This window comes from Sturnus vulgaris, chromosome 10 (genome assembly GCF_052056855.1).
Source record: "Sturnus vulgaris isolate bStuVul1 chromosome 10, bStuVul1.hap1, whole genome shotgun sequence".
NCBI lineage: Eukaryota > Metazoa > Chordata > Aves > Passeriformes > Sturnidae > Sturnus > Sturnus vulgaris.
In genome coordinates, this window is record NC_142252.1 from 23,179,599 (window position 1) to 23,196,840 (window position 17,242).

Here is a 17,242-nt window from a genome sequence, read left to right on the forward strand (position 1 = left end):
ATTGTGAAGAAGGAAAAGGAGTGGTAGGGAGAGAGTGGAGCAGGGATGGAGTGGTGGGAAAGGAGATGGGAGAGGGGAGCCAGCAGTGAAATTTTGGAGAGCAGGACAGAAGAGGCTGCAGGGTTTGCTGCCAAAACCTCACCAAAGGAAGTGTTTGTGATTTAAACAGAGGGGTGGAGATAATTTATTGTTATTGTTATATTTAATAAGTGCTTTGTAGAAGGAGCCAGAGGAAAGAGGAATGGAGACTGCTGCAGGGCTGATTTACAGTGACATTTGAGATGAGAGAATACTGAGAAAACAGCAATTCTGTTGTGGGGGGAAACAGGGAAGACAGAAGGAGAAAGTGAAAAAAAAAATCAGATTTGAAGGTTATGATCAAGAATTCCTGTACCTTGTAACTAAAGCAGAGGAGATTCATGACCTCAAGTACCTGCTCTGTAATAAACTAGAGAGAAATATCTTTGCTATGCATGAGTTTTAAAAGATAACGTGGAATAAATTAACAATTTAAGTCTGGAGTCAGCAACTCCTTAAATGCATTGCATGTACAATCTGAATCTCCAGCACAGGCACCCTTTTCCATGGTTTTTTTTATCCTTTCTAAGCAAAATGTGGATTTCTCTTTTTTTTTTTTATCTTTTCTATGCCAAACACAGAGTTCTAGAACAAAAATTGATATTCATCATTGTAAACCCAAAGTTCTGTGTTATATCAACCTATATTTCAATTTCTTCCATTAAGGCCATGAGGTTTTCATATTTTATATGAAATATTTCATATTTTGGGCTACTACTGGTGTTTCTCTGCTAATAAAAATATGTGCTCAAAGGACAATTATATACAGTAAAGGAATGTAATTACATCTAACAATAGCAAAAAATGGATTTTTTTTTAATGGATCTCTAGCACCTTTTAGCCAGAATTCACCTTGTTAACTAAAAATACAAAGGTTGGGCTTAATGATCTTGAAAATCTTTTCCAGCCTTAATGATTCTCTGATTCTAAAGATGTGTGGTCAGCTGTGACTCAAATCCTCATTCTTCAGCCCACAAATTATAAATTAATCTCCAGGGTTTTTGTTCTGAGAGTTTTGCCTTCCCTCAACCCCAAAAGGGGGGAAAAAAAAAAATCACTTCTATAATATCACTGACACAACTGCTGTTATATATTCCTCCAGAGAGATAAATTATCTCTTATTGTCAGTAATGATATGGGGAAAAAAAAAAGGGAAAAAAATCGGTGAATTTTGCCCAAACACGAGGCTCTGCCAGCAAAAGGGCACCAGGGCTCAGCTCAATGAGCCAAAAGCCCAAATGTGGGGCCACAGGAACCGAGGTTTCACATCTGCAGCGATTCTCAGAGCTCTGTCACGGGTTCTGCACAGTCACAGTTTGTGACAGCAGGAAAAAATTGGGATAAACATCGTTTTGTTTGAAAACGTTTACAGCGACACTGAGGAGTTGGGGATTGCTTTTATTAGCACAGGGTCATAAAGGATGGCATGGAGTGGGGATTTATGCACTGCTTTTTTTAAGATAAGCACTGCTTAGGGTACAAACTGTTCCTTGATAAAAATCAGGTGACCACAGAGTATCCAAAATATAGGCAGGATACAGAAATAATTACAGAAAATCCTTTTTCTTTGTGTGTGTGTGTCTGCACATGGTTGGCCAACTCCTTAAAACAAAGAATTATTAATATCAAAGCACTTTAACATTTAGATTTTGCTCCCTCCTCAGTGTTTGTTTCTCTTTGAATCATCCCAGCCACAAATTTGTCTCACACAAATTCGGAGCATCTGCAAAAAAAAAAAAAAAAAAATTTGCTTTTTGTTCCATCCTAAGGAGTTGCTGGGGCTGCCACAACTTGGTGTTGTGCTAATATTTGATTTATAGGATGGGAGATATTTCAGGAGACACAGGAGCAGCTTGTTGGTAGAAATTCAACACGTTGTGGGTTTGATTTGTGTTATTTGGAGGGACATCACTTTGATTCCTCTCCAGCAGTGATTATTCAGCACACAAGTGAAAATAGATATTTACTGACACACAACTAGATATGTTCATTAGAAAAGTCATCTAACAGAATGATATTTTTTTCAGTCTGAGGGTTGGAGATTGAAAATTAATTAAAGGCACCGTCAGTCATTGCTTCACTAGCAGCAAGATCAAGATTTTGGGAGAGGGTTAAAGAAACATAAAAACTTGGTAGATTTGAATGAAAATCAAGGTTTAAATCTCCTGGACAATCATCAGGATCTGACAGAAGGCCCATGGAACTGCAAAAGTGAAAAAATGGAAATATGAAATGAGACAAATTCTGCCCCAGTGCTCTCTGAGCTCTCACATTTATTCATTTACAGATCTGTCCTCTCCTCATTTGTCACCGAATTTTATTACAGTGCAAATGTAAGAAATAAAAATCCGATGTGTTCTGGTTTTTTGGGTCAGAAATTTCCCTCAGAGCTCAGAAGAACCTTCAGCATGACCCCGAATGCTGCACGATGATGATTTTAGCCACGGTTCAATAACTGAGACTGAATTTAAGATGTTTCGTGGGGATTTTTTTTTTTATAAACAGATCCTGACTGCAACAACATGAAACTCGCAGCACTCATTAAAATGACAACTTCAAAGAGCAACGTTTGACTTGCAATGAATTAGACCTTGAAGGAGGCCAAAAAAAAAAAAAAACGGAGCAGGAGCCTCAGCAAACAATGAAAATGAAAAAAAAAAAAAAAATTGAAAAAAATGAAATCTTCCCTCAGCCAGGCTGGGTTTGGGATGAAAAGAACTCCTTGGGATGCACAGCCCCTGCAACCTGACACAACCACGCTGAAGAATTTAAAGAACTTTAAAATGTGTTTTCTTGTATTATCAGAAAAGAAAAAAAAAAAAAAAAACACATGGGAAGGGTGTGGGGTTTTTTGTTCCTCCCTAACGTGGCAATGGTTTATCAATTGCTGAACATTTGTTAGCAGCTTACGGTAATGATTATTTGCTCCCAAAATCACGCAGAAGAAAGAGGCAGAAAATGAAGCATTTTTCACCTTGAAAAGAGAACAGGAAAAAGAAAAGCAGAGACCTCTGCAAAGCTGATGAAAAGGAGGGGGGTGTTGATGGTAGCAATAAACAGCTCCAATTCTGCTCGGAATAAATTCAGCCCCACATGATACTGACCAAAAAAAAAAAAAAAAGAAAAAAACCCTTTAAACATCTCTTTTACCGTGCTATTATACAATTGTTTTTCACCTCTGCTCGAGAGGCTCAACCTCCTTGATTGATGCAGATTGATGAGCAAACACTGCGGTAAATACAACGAGTGAATTTCGATTCTCACTGAAAAAAAAAAAAAAAAATCAGAATTTCTTTTGTCTCCGAGCAAAAGATCCTAAATGAGATTTAACTTCGGCTCCTGTAACACATTTATCTATGGAAAGTGATATGAAAAATGTTTCTAGAGCATGGGAATGTAGTATTGGTTAAAGATGCAGGTCCATAATTTAGTATCTGTCTTCAGACCATGCTTATAATTTATAACTCTAATAAAAGAAGTACTTTCCAGGTCATTAACAATGATTTTAAAATGTATTTTCTTGCATTATCAGGAAAAAAAATCATTAGGACAGTGTGGGGTTTTTTTGCTCCTCCCTTAAGTGGTAATAGTTTATCAATTGCTGATCATTTATTATCAGCTTATGTTAATTATTATCAATATTTGCTCCCAAAACGAACAAGTTTCATGAGATAAGGCAATGATTTGCACTGGAAAAGGTCAATATTTCACCGAAAAAAAATGGATTCTCTGCAAGCACCAGACCTGAGAGCTGGAGAGGTTTTCCTGTTGGTTTGAGACAGGAGAGTGTGAGTTCAAAGATGCCTTTTCTGGATTATTCTAAATGTGGTCCCATATCTCTGTAATGTCTTTTGCTGATATTTTTTTTCCCAGTTGGTTTGATTTTCAGTATTTTTTCTCCCTCTAAGGATAAGATGCTTTCCCACCTATTTTTGAAGAGAATTTTGAATTAAATAGAATTACAGAATCACAGAATGGTTTGGGTTGGAAGGAGCAGCCAGTTCCACCCCCTGCCATTGGCAGGAACAAAATATCCCCAATTAATTTTCTATCCCAACCTCACTTTTCCAAAGCAGAGGGTGATGGTGGAGGAAAAAAAAAAAAAAGGAGATTTCCAAACTGCCTGAAGGGAAAACACCTCAATTCAAATTATTAGACACCTTAAAAGTGAAAGAATTCTATTTTAATTTCATTTCTGACAGCGCTGTTCCCAGCTGAGGGGGCCTTTCCAAAGCACCAGCAGGAATTTGGGATAACACAGGGATTGGGAACAGCTCATGAGAAAAGAACATTAATAACTGAAATTTAGGTTTAGGTGATTCAAAATTTGAAAGATAACTTAGCAAATCGCCATTACTCACATTTAATTGCCATAAAACACTGATTCAGGAGAAATCTGGAAATAAATATTATGTTTATAAGCACTTTTCAAGATTCATAGCGCAGCAAATCTCTGCATTTTGTGTATCTTATTAATAATAAAAAAATATTGTGTTGAGGCTCAGCTATTTATTTCAAGGGCTTTCCTTATGTTTCTTAAATGTTTAATAAATATGCTTAAAAATAAATTTAAAATGAACTAAAAGAAGACGAGAAGAATGACTTGGTTTCTGCATTAACACAGAAACTAAAGAGTCACCAAGACATTGAGGAACAGCTGTAAAAATTAATATTTTTCAACATATCTAGGAGGACATATCAATAACAGGGATTAAGTGAACAATGCAATAAAAATCTGCCTCTGATGAAATGTTTCATATATATTTAAAAATGCATATTTAAAAGTATATTATTTATCAAATTGGAAGAACTGTCACCTAATCTTCAAAACATCAAGAGTAGACAAAGATGAAAGAAGAGATTTAAATAAATTTTAGTATGATTTAAGTTTAGTGTTTGGTCAGATAAAATAAAATAAAATAAAATCTAAAATCGAAAGACTTGGCTACAGTAAAGGGTATGAGAGACCTTAAATAAAGGCCTAGAAAAATCAGAACAAGTGTCTAAAAAATGGCATCCAAGGAACTGAAAATTTAGGGAGGAAAATGAGCAAAAAGGAAAATGAGGGGAAAAGTCCAGGAAAGCAAGCAAGGAAAAGGACTGGAAAAAGGACGGGGGGAAATGGAGCTTCAAAGATTTCTGCAAATACAAATTCAGGTGAAGCCATCAACAGTAAAGCTGATGGAAGAAACAAGGTGGGAAAAATCCTGGAAGGTGGAAATACCTCTTGAAAGCCAGTTGGTTTTATGGCCTTACCTGATAATGAAACTTAATCCATGAAAAACTGACAGTGGTAACCTTTTAATGTATTCCTGTAAGGATTTCACCATTCATTTCTGACTATTTCCAATTAGAAGTCAGATTAATTTTTAATCACAGCTTAATGCAATTTCATATTCCAACAGCAGCTCTTTCTCTTTCTTTCTTTCTTTCTTTCTTTCTTTCTTTCTTTCTTTCTTTCTTTCTTTCTTTCTTTCTTTCTTTCTTTTCCTTCCTTCCTTCCTTCCTTCCTTCCTTCCTTCTTTCTTTCTTTCTTTTTCCCCTGGTGAAATCCCCACAACTGCCAAACCCAACTTGGTTTTCCTAGAAATGGGAATATTCCCTGAGCAGTCTGGCTCTAAGTGAATGGAATGGTTTCTGTGGCCCTGGTGGAGGGAAGTGTGGGCTAATTAATTATCTGGGCTTGCACTAATTGATCTTGGGGAGGTGATAATTGCACTGAGTGTGTTCACTTCAGGAGAGCCTGTGAGAATGGCCTGGAGGAGATGGGGATTCCATGGGAAATATTCCATTGGAACATTTCCTGCAGCTGATCCAGGCTTTGGGAGCTGCTCTCACTGCACCCCGCTTAAAAATCTCATTTCATTAACAAAGCCCCTCCATGCTTTGATTTCTTGGTGTCCTTGATGAAGCTGATATTTAGGAATATTAGGAAATACTGTGGGTCCCCTCCAGCTCGGGATATTCCCCAATTCCTCTGGTGCAAACCAGCACTGCCCCCCTGATTTGAGGTGTAGGATATTCTAAAAGCTCCATGCACATCCCACAGCAGGCTGGCGTGGAGACACAGAATATATATTTAGTCCTTAGCTCATGGAGTGACTTTTAATGACATTTTGAAGTGCTAAGGCACTTGGAGGCTCAGATTCTTTATTGGTCCCAGTGTTTCCCTGCAAGCAATTGCTCAGATATTAAACATCCCCTCTGCCAGGGCTCACAAAACAAACACTGAGCCCACTTGATATGAGGCAAATGTTTGATGTAATTCTGTTTCAATTAGTTTATTCTTGGCACTTTTACACGTTTATCTGCATCCAAACCTTCACGGTGCAGCAATTATTTACTTCATCTTCTAATTAACGAGTGCTGAGTCTTGAGGAGCTGGTTCAGTTTCTGTTCTACTCTGCTCTGGGAGAGCTGGGGATGTTTTCCTGGAGAAGAGAAGGTTCCAAGGAGATATTTTAGAGCCCCTTCCAGTGCCTAAAAGGGCTCCAAGAGAGCTGGAGAGGGACTTGGGAAAAGGGCTTGGAATGTGATTTCAGCTTCCCTAGCAAGGAAAAGGCTGAAGAAGACAGAACCCAAAATTCTTCACCCCCTCGAGTTCAATAATAAAAAGAGAGTTGGTGCTCCAATGAAAAATCTCAGAAAGCCACAGGAAGTTCTTCTGCTTCAGAAATAAAACCTTAAATGAGTATTTTTCCTACAGAAACCGTTTGTCTTAGCCCACCTCCCTGAGAAACTAAGAAACCCTCCCAAATCAAGCCTGGAAACATCCAAGCTCCAGCTCTCAGCTCATCTCCTGCACACTCCTGAGAGCAGCACAGCCCCCAGCCAGGGATGGGAGCTTTTCAAGCTTTGCCCATCACTTTCTTCTCCAAAGAGTTTCAAGTTTTGAGGGAATCGAGGCACTTCTAAAAGGACCAAGCGCTCGTCCTGCTGTGTGTGAAGATTTCTCTCCACCACTGCCACTCCTGGTGGCTTTGCTGCTGAGAGGACTTCGGTGTTTTGCTTAGGAATGAGACAAATTAAAAAAAAATGCGCCAGCAATGCCTTGTTTCAGCAGGGGAAACTTCACATGGACATTTTTACTACTCTATTCTTCAAGATCTGATTTTATTCTTGAAGGAGCCGATAAATTCCCAGCTAACTGAATATCCCATCTGCCCATAAAGTCAGCTTTTAACACCAAGGAAATTCAGTATTCTTCCTGAATCCTGCAGCCTAAACACAGAACCTGGAAAGGTTGAATCTGGTTTGTGGCAAAGCCAATTATTTTCCTCTTGCAAGCTGATTTATATTATAATTCAAAATGCAAACACAATAATTCCAGCACTCTTTCTTCCAGAGGAAATACAGATAACAAGATAATGCAGGGAGGATTCATTTCCTACAAGCTGCCTTTGTGTTGTTTATTGAGCTAAATAAACATGAGGGATGTGTGATAATCACAAAGCACCTTCCTGTGGCAAGGTAACTGATAGTGGTGGGGGGTTTGTTTTAGTTTGAAAACAAGGATTAGAGAAAAAGAAGAAAAAAAGGACAAAACCCAACTTGGAATTGTTCCTTAATTTGGCAGCACAGAAGTTTCCCCAGCAGTTTTGCAGGGCAGGCTGTGCCCAGGTGCCTCTCAGCAGAGATTAAATCAGTGTTTCTCAATTTGGGTTTGCTCAGAGCTGTGGCTGATAATTTACCTTTAATTGTTATTCATTCCAGCCACTCTCTCCCTCTGCCTATCAGCAGTTAATGTGTTTATACAATTAATTAGCCATTAGTAAAGTCCCTACTGTAACCAGCCTGTGTCCCCAGGCATTTCCAACTGGAAATTCACAATTTAAACTGGGATTTGCTGAGCTCTGCAGGTTCCAGAAGGCCAGATGTGAAGAGAATCCTCAGACACTCCTGTTAGAAAAATCCCAGTAAAACCAGTGCTGCTGGATCCCACTGGATCCTGAGCATCCAGACTTTGTTCCCTTCCACCTCCTGCTCTCTTGACACTGCTGGGGTGGAGACAGAAGGATTTGGGGCTGGAGGTTGGTCTGAGCTGGATTAGGATTAGGATTTTCTTGTCTTTCTGAGTGCTCCAAGATGCAATTCCCAGCTCAGCCCAGGGGTAAAGCAGGGATTTTCCAGCCTGGCCATGGAGCTGTCACCCCATACCTTGGACTGTTCCCCATCAGCAGAGGTCTGTTAATGCATGAACAGATGATGTCCCTGTTTTCTGTGGGAGCCACCAGCAATTTACAGTGAAAATAGCTCTCAGTTTGCTTAAACATTTCCTATCTCCCTTAAAATTCACCTTCTGCTCACTTAGACTCCTCTGATTCCAAAGGACTTTGTAAAATAAAGGACATTTTCCTATGTCTTTATCTGACCCTAGCAAGGAAACACTCCTATTAAAAATTCCCTGGGGAGGCAAATAACCCAAACACTTCTGCAATCCTAAACAAAAACAAACAAACAGACAAACAAACAACAGCAACAACAAAAAAAACACACAAAAAATTAATTATTTCCAATTCTGAAGTGCTGGCGATCTCCAGTGTTTTGCAGGAAAAGCAGCAAATATTTGCAGGCCAAGGATTTTCCTGCAAGTCCATAATGATTAAATTGTGATGGATAATCTCCATTTGGGAGCAGAGCTGCCACCACCACCTCCCTTGGCTACCAGAATCACCTTGCTCACCTTTGCCCTGATCACTGGGATAATGATGGAACTGCTTGGAAAGGATTCCACAGAGTCTGGCATTCCAGTGGAATGTGGAGTGGGAGGAAAGAAATGTCTGGCTCTGCGTGGAAATCAGGGCACAGCTCAGAGATGACTCCCCCAAAGCTGTGATACCCTTCAGGCATTCAAAACCTGAATTTCCACCCTCTCAGATGCTTCATTAGTGCCTTGGCAGCAAATTCCAGAGGTCAATAGGAACACTTTAGTGCCCCTTAGATGGAAAACTCTTCTTAGTGGACCCGGCACAAACACAAATCAACACCAGATTTATTTTTATTTCCTCATCTTGAGCCTGTCTGTACCAACACATCTGGGGAAAAAGCACAATTCTATCCTCAAACGTGTTACAAATTAAGATATTTCCCCTAATGTGGGTGATGAAATGTCATTTCTGAGGACAGAGGATAAACCAGGAATTTACAAGCAGGGGTTTTTTGGTATCTATTTCCTTACTAGCTTGGCAGGGAAATGAGCACTGTAAAGCTCATGCTGAAGAGAAAGGTCAGCACTCAGGGTACAGAAGAGGCTACTCCTGAACAGAATCGTCTGGCAAAAATTCTGAGCAGCTACAACTGCAAATGGGATTTCACAGCTGCTTTGCAGTAACATTTTTCTCCATTTTCACCACATTTCCTGGAGAAGGGCTTATAAATACTACAGCAGCACTGAGAAATAATTATCCATTCTTTCCACGAGTGTCCATAAATATTCTGCTGCTCTGTTTGGGACTGAAGCCTGGCCTGACCTATAGCAGACACTGGCAGAGGAGATGTTTATTATTTTCCTGCTGACTCCCAGCTGTGGGATCAATGCAAGGAGAAAAACCTCCCTTGCCCTCCTCATGCACGGACAGGAGCAGACATTTCCAGCATTTCCACATCTATCAGCAGCCTCAGGGATCTGACACGAGCCCTCTCCCAGTTTTCTCCCCCGTGGTGTGTTCTTTGGGCACTGCAAAGGTCTGACTTGCACAGGAGTTCATGGCTCGGGCTGAGCCTTCTTCACCTGAGCTCCCAAAACCAGCAGAGGTGGCAGAGGAGACAAGACCCTTGCAAAAGGAGCACTTGGAGAGAAAAAAAAAAAAGATTTTTTTTTCTGTATTGAAGGTAATTCTCAATAAACCAGCCCGTATTTTAATAAGTGAGCTACTGCATGACACGAAAACAAAGAGAATTTAACATCACCTTGAATCAGGCAATCTTCAACCCTTTAAAAAACACTCCAGGCTCATTTTTTACATAGTTACATGCAGCTGGTTTAGCTTTAAAAAAACTCCTTTTCAACATTTCTGGATGACCTGAAATTGCCAAGAATGTCAGGAAGCCCAAAAGCAATTTCTAATATCTTTTCTAAAAGGTAAATTTCTAATACCTTTTCTAATACCTTTTCCAGCTGCCCTGACCCTCTGCAGCAGCTGGATCTTGGTGTTTTCCTGGATCATTCTCCTCTGCTGGACTGATTTACTCTCTCTATTAAGCAGGAAACTTTAAAGCTGACATTTCTAATTGTTTCTGCTCTCTTTACTCAAAGGTGTTTAATATCAGCAAAGTTTTCTGACCAAGCCCTTTGGAGCTCTCTCACAGAGGAGAGTTTGCTGTGCTAAAATGAAAATAAACAGAGCCCAGAACTCCTGTTAGAAACTGAAATGCTCGGAATTAAACTTTTGTTCAAGAAGAACCAGAACCGACTGGGTTGGTGCCACCTTCTTGCTGATGGAAGGGAAAGAGGAGGATTTTTGTTCCTTGTGGAATGAGGAGCTCTGAGCCAAACCTTGGCAGAGCCATCCTCCCTCCAGTGAGAGGAACAAGGGATTTATTGAGTCCAGGGGCTCTGGAAATCATCAGATTCCAACTGGGCAGGAGACTGAGGGACAAGGAAGGTGTGGGAATCACTGCATGGATTTCCAGGAATTCTCAGCCTCTCCAGCATTGATTAAAATAAACTCATTTTCATGTTCTATAACAAAGAGTTGTCAGCACACACTGCTCAGTCAGGGCTTGGAAATCATCCAGCATTGCTCCTGCTTCCCTTTCCACCTCCAGGATAATTGGAGTTATCCTGCAATTCACCTGCTTTCAAGTTCTCATTCTCATCCTGGAAACTTCAATAAGTGCTTTTTATCCCTCAAAGAATGGTTTGGGTTGGAAGGGACCTTAAAGCCCCACCAGTGCCATGGGCAGGGACACCTTCCACTGTCCCATCCACTGCCAGGGAAATCTTCCCCATTTACAGGGGGATCTCTCTTAATTTAATGGGATCTCTCTTAATTTGCTCTGCCCCAGGAGCAGCAGCACAACCGAGCTGCACTCTCCAAATAACACCCAAATATTTGCCTTTTTTTGTCTCAAGTCTGAAGAAAACTTTCATTTTAATTGCAGCTGCAGTCTCTCATTGAAACACAACTTTATGAAAACGTTGAGACACTTCACTCCAGCTCCTCTTTTTTTCAGGTCACTTTTTCAGTCCATTTCCCTTTGTAGTAAAACTCTGCCAGCCAAACCTCCCTATTGATTGATATATGGGAGACTTCTCTCCAAGTCAATAATAGCCCAGAGCAAGAATCAGTGGCTCTTTGCTGTTATTTATCCATAAAGAGCTTTATTGAGCTAAATTGGTGTTCAGTTTAGCCTCTCACAGTTTATAATTTTATTTTTTTTACCAATTGTCCTTCTTAACTCTGTTGGAATCTGCTGCCAGCTAAATCAGGCCAGAGAAAGCTCAACAAGTGAATGCCAACCATAATTCAGTGTTTAGTGCTTCAAACCTCGATCTTGCCATTCTAGCAATTCTCTATTTGGAAATTAGTTTTCCTTGCAAAAAGCAATAGGCAAGGAATAATGAAAGGAGTGGATTAAAGGAAGCAGGGAATTTAGGATGTGCCCAGCAGAAATCTGTCAGCTGTGGTTGGGGTACAAATATCATTTCACACCAGGCTGCAGTTTCTCCCCAACTTCATCAATTGCCTCCCAAGACAATGTGATATTGAAGGAAATAAACAGAGCTAAGTCATTGAAGAGAAGATTATTTGTTCATTACTTAAGACTGTGTGTTTCAATTGGCAAAAAATAGGACTAAAAGCAAATACTCCCTGTTCACTAATTAACTCTGCATCTTAGCTGGCATTTTGTTATTGCTCTGCCTCAGAATCCTGGAATTAGAACTGTAAAAAAAATAACTGGACTTGGAGGGTCATGCTTCTATCAGTTCCCTATAAAATCTTTGCTTTCTGGGATATTTCTCCCATTTTTCCAGTCCTGGTAGTGATTCACAAGGTAAAAATTCCACTTTTTTTTTTCCCTAAGATTACACTGTGATTTTACTTATTCTTGATTTTAATAGATATAATAATGCTAAGATATAATTATAATTATGAAGGCTTTTTGATAGATAATCATGATCCACAACAAAAAAAACCTCCAAAATGGCGTGAAACTCTGGCAGTTATCAAAGTGCTCAGACACATTCCCACATTTCCATGCCAAGAGTGAGCCCAATAACTTTTGTAGAAAAACCCAAACCTCCCCAAAAAGATTTTCCATCCTTAAAAGGTTGCCCTTCAATTTTACTGCACATTCAAGAGAGTCCCAAAAACTTTGCCAGTGCTGTAAACACTTCCAAACCTGTGCCCAAAACAACTCTTTGCCCTTAAAAGCTGCAAGGGATTTAAAAATTCTGGTGTGTCTCAATCTCAAACCCTACCTGGGGCAGTGCTGACACGTGGAGGAATAAGAATTTTCAAAGAGGGTGTAAAAAAACCTTTTTTAAATTAATGGTGCAAACCCTGCCCTCAGGGCGGTTCCTACCAACTGCTGTCAGTTCATGTTTGGTGATCCTGGCAGTTTAAATCCTAAAAACAGGATGATTTCTCCTCGGCATTGTGATTCTCAGTAATAAATCCTGATCGTCTCATTATTACCATGAATATCATAAAATCTCCTTTTTTTATCCTTCTGAGCACTTGGTTTTAAAGTTACCTAGCAGTGAGAAGCTCCCAGGTGTTCATTGCACCTTGTGTGGGATAACTTGCAGCTCATTCCATGTCACCTTCCCATTAAATTCCATGTTCCCATCCAAAGGCATCAGCAGGAGCAGCTGATAAAGCTTCTCTGCACTATTAATTATTTTGTGGGGTCTATTCCTTCTCTTAATTGCCCAACCTGCTCTCTTCCCTGGCAGCCTTCCCTGAGAAGCTGTGGCTGCCCCATCCCTGAGAATATTTAGGGAAAAGTTGGAGCAAACTGGGACAGTGGAAGGTGTCCCTGCCTAAAGGTATTCCTATTTATTTATTTTAAACTTAAATTAATCTCAATTCCTGGTTTGAAATACCCAAACAGCGTGGTTAGGGCTGTCTATTCCCAATAAAAACGTGGCCAAGGCACAGGGAACAAGCAATGCCAGGCTGGTTGCAAAGTCTATATTTCATTTTCTCCTCTCCAGCGAGTCCCGGTGGTTCCTGCAGTGAATAATTGGCTGCACCTTGTAAAACACGAAGTGAAACATGTACAGAGTGTCTGTTCTGTCCACCCAGATGTGTCTGTGGAATAATAAAGACCTAAAGATTGCAGCTGGCCGTGGCAGACTCCAAAATCCAGGCTTGTAAAGACACCGGGATCATCTTTATGGATTTATCTGGGATAAGCAAATACAATTAAAGGATGGAGACACCAAGACCTGTCTGTGCTGACAGCTTCAGACCTGGGATCCACCCTCAATTTAACGAGCCAATTAAGGAAAATTAACAGAGTTACACCCTGCTTCGGTGTCCAGAAGGGAAAATCCCAAAGGGATAAACAGCAGTCCAAGGGAACTTGTACTGCCCAAGAGATTATTCAGGCACTGGGAGCTGCTGGCCTGGAAGAAAAGAGATGACCCTTCGTGATTTCACACAGCAGGGTTTTCTTTGTGAGACACAAGAGTCAGAAATTGCATTCCAAACCCCCAGGGAAGGTGGGATGTTTTTCCCCCCAGTTCTCTCATGCAGCTGCTCGTGGTGTGCATCATTTCAGCTCCACCGAGCCCGAGCCCGACAGCACATCTTGGGAAAGACATTTTTAAATGGGAAATAAACTCTGTTACACACCAACATCACCCTCAGTAGCGTCACACTTGTTTATCAGAACACTTCAGCACCGGGCTGGGAGTCCCTGGTGCAGAATATTTGGCTAAATATGAGGATTAAATGAGTGTAATATTTGATTTGTATAGGTTTTTAAAAGCTCTGCCTTCCAATCCCCTTATTCTTACTCTCTAGTGGTGAATGCACTCACCCTATATCCAGATTTTATGGGTTTTGGTGCTCCAATAGCTGCATAATCAATATTTAAATTTAAGTTACATGGAACAATGTAGTACTAATGCTCGAGAAGTTCCGACATTTGAGGAATATTTTGAGGTATGAGGCCTGCAGTTACCATCGATCAAAATACACATTCCCTATAAAACACAGGTAATAGTGGGCCGGGAAAGAAAAAAGCTGCCTGAAAGAAGCATTTAAATAGTTAAACAAAAGATTTCAGTTTAAAGCTCCATCTCCACTTGGGAATGAAGAGGGTGATGATGTCCTGGGATGGGCAGTGCCTGAATTCCTGCTCCTTGTTCGGATTCCTGCTCTCATTGCTCATTCCCTGGCCCCCGGGAATTCCTGGAGAGCAGCACATCCACAGCCCAGCTCCAGGTTTGGAGGAGAATTAATTTAACTCAGCTCTGTTCTGCTGAAGGCCGTGTATTCCTAAGAAACAAGGTGATAAGAGGCAGTGTTTTGTTTAGCCAATATTTTCCTTTAACAGTTCAAAGTAGAGAAAACCCCTGCATTTTTTGGTTAGTTGGTGAAATTGCGTGGTTTTTAAATTCTCCTTCACCGAGCAGAAAAATATAAAGAAAGCTATATTAATGCCTCCTGGGGAAAATAAATAAATTTTTAAAGCTCCTGGTTGGCTTAAGCATAGTTATACAAGTGATGTCTGTACACAGATGTGGTTTTTAAATAGGTCTGACCAATTCAGGAAAATCTTTGGGTATCAATAACACAAACCAGACCACTGGAAAGGATGAACCCCGAGCCTTGAGAGCTGTGCAACCTCTAAGCAACACTTTTGGGTCCTTGGCAATAAAGAAAGGAGCATTTTATTGCTGGAGAAAATTCTTCAGGAATCAAATGTATCGCGTGTGCTTTGTCTGGGAATTACTCATTGCCTCTGCCTGCCTCATTCCGGGAGCTTGTTCTGCTCTTGTTTACTTAGAGGCAAAAGTTGCACCCTGAAATTATTTAAGACTCGGAGAATTAAATATTGGCAGGCTTGACAAGAGAAGAGGACGAATTAAATATGTCAAAAGAAACAAAAAAAAAAAAAAAAAAAAAAAAGAGGGCGGATTAGATTTTTCAAAGACTGGGGAAAAAAAAAGGCTTAGAAGACAACAACTGATGTGTTAAATCAGATTTCTAACACTGGTTTTCCAACAGACATACATCATAAAAGCAAGAGTTTTAAGAAGTCAAAGATGTGGAATGGCTAAAGAAAAAAAACCAAAACCCCAAATTCAGGGAGTTGTTTATACCCCCTTTAGATGAAAGGGAAAAGAAGAACATTTTTCTTCTGTTCTCTAATATTTTCCAATGTAAGCTGTATAGAACTAAAGAGCATCCTTGGGACAAGCCCTACCTGTTGGACAGTGGGCAGGAGATTTCTTTCCTTGGTTCCAGCAGTTGGATGGGCTGAAGAAGAGAAGATAAACACTTGGATTCCTCACTCCTAGCAGGAAGCATTTTCTTTCCTTTGGGACAAAGAAACCTTCAAACTCTGGTCCTGCTGCTCTTTCTGCTTTTCTAAACCCCAGCAGCTCCTTCCCCCTGAGTGTTTTCCCTCCTCCAACCATTTCCAGTCCTCAGGGATGGAGCCCCTGCATTTGCTTTGTTAAAATATTAACTATGAGCCCTTGGGTTGGTTGGGGACATCTGGTCCAGGTCACCTCCAGCAGGACCAGTGGTGGGTGCCTGGCGTGGGGAAAAATAAAATTGTTCAGGCTGGATATTGGAAAAATGATTGATAATGATGAATGAGCTGAATTGGAAGTAATTAGGTTGGATGTGAGGAAGGAATTTCCTCCCTGTGAGGGTGGAGAGGGGCTGGGATGGAAATAAAGTAAAATTAATAAAAATATGAGAACTGCAGACAGTGTGATGTGCATGTTTTAATGGTGCCTTGGCCTTGGTCCCCATGCCCAAATTTCAGGATCCCAAATCTCAATGTAACTTTATTCTCTCTGTATTTATATTTATAGTTATGCTTACATTATTTATATTTACCTATATATGCTCTCAACTCTTGATGAGTTTCCAATCTTAATGATTCCATAATTCTATAATATAAATACATATTCTTGTGGAATGTGAGCAACATCCTGGTTTATCACATAAAAAAAAAAACCTTCAGGAAAATATTAGGGACTGTTGTGTACCAATTTTAACAGCTGAACCTTTGTGAGTGTGACATTAAAATGCTCCCAAACCCTGCGTGGGGAAGTGTTTCATGAGTAACTGCTAATATTGCACAGCCACAGCTGTCAAGATGAAACAGGACAAAAATGGCAGGAAAATCGTGTTCTCATCTTTTAAGAGATTAAAAAAACCCAGCGTGAGGAAAAGCAGATTAACCAGTGCAAAAAGCACTTGGCAGTGGCCACCCTGGTTCATTCTGAGATTTGCCTGAATGATTTCCAGGCTCCTATTTGGTGTGAGGGGCTTTCAACACATTCAACAAATCACTCCCTGAACTTCAGAGGTGACAAATTTCAAAGGAGCCTGGATGTCATCACCCCCTTTCTCTGATAAAGCAGGAGCAAAGCGCGTGTTTGTAACAGCTTGGGATTCACCCTGGATAAATCAGCGAGAGGAGAGCAAATCCTGGGTGTCCCTGGCCGTGCTCTGGATACCCCAACAACCCTGGAGCCTCACATTCCCTTCCTGGGGGCTCCCTGGCCGCTCTACAAACCTGATTTCCCGCAGATATCCGGAGCACATCAGCTGATGGCAGGGCACAGGGAGCGCTGATGGCTTTTGCGGCGGATGAAAACTCACCGGGAGCAAGGCGGAGCGTCGGCTTTGATAAAGGAATGTCACCCCATGCCTCCCCCGCCGCTGGCCTGGGGGGACATGAAAAATTATAACGGGGGAAATGCAGAACTTCGCTGATATAAATGACTGGGGACACTGAGAGAAAATTTCCAGCCGGGGCGGTGGAGAAGTGTAAACGTGTATTAAGGAGCTGCAGGGAAGGAGATTATTGCCACCTATTGACAACAGCATTAAAATAATTCCCGACTAGGAATTCCTCCCTGGGAGCTTTGCAGCAGCCTGTTCCGATTGGATTTGTGTGGCAGGGGATACAGAGAATGGGAACAGCAGAGGATTTGATGGATAGGACCCCATCTGAGGGGAATTTT

General features: G+C 40.7%; 1 long non-coding RNA gene across 1 annotated transcript; it reads right to left on the reverse strand.

Annotated features, from left to right (window-relative positions):
- Window positions 1–1,370: 1,370 nt before the first annotated feature.
- On the reverse strand, window positions 1,371–17,038 carry LOC148222711 (uncharacterized). The gene is made up of 3 exons (XR_015805620.1): window positions 16,792–17,038; window positions 3,255–3,341; window positions 1,371–1,801 (listed from the first exon to the last, which is right to left on the reverse strand). It is a non-coding gene; the product is annotated as an uncharacterized LOC148222711 (long non-coding RNA).
- Window positions 17,039–17,242: the final 204 nt, after the last annotated feature.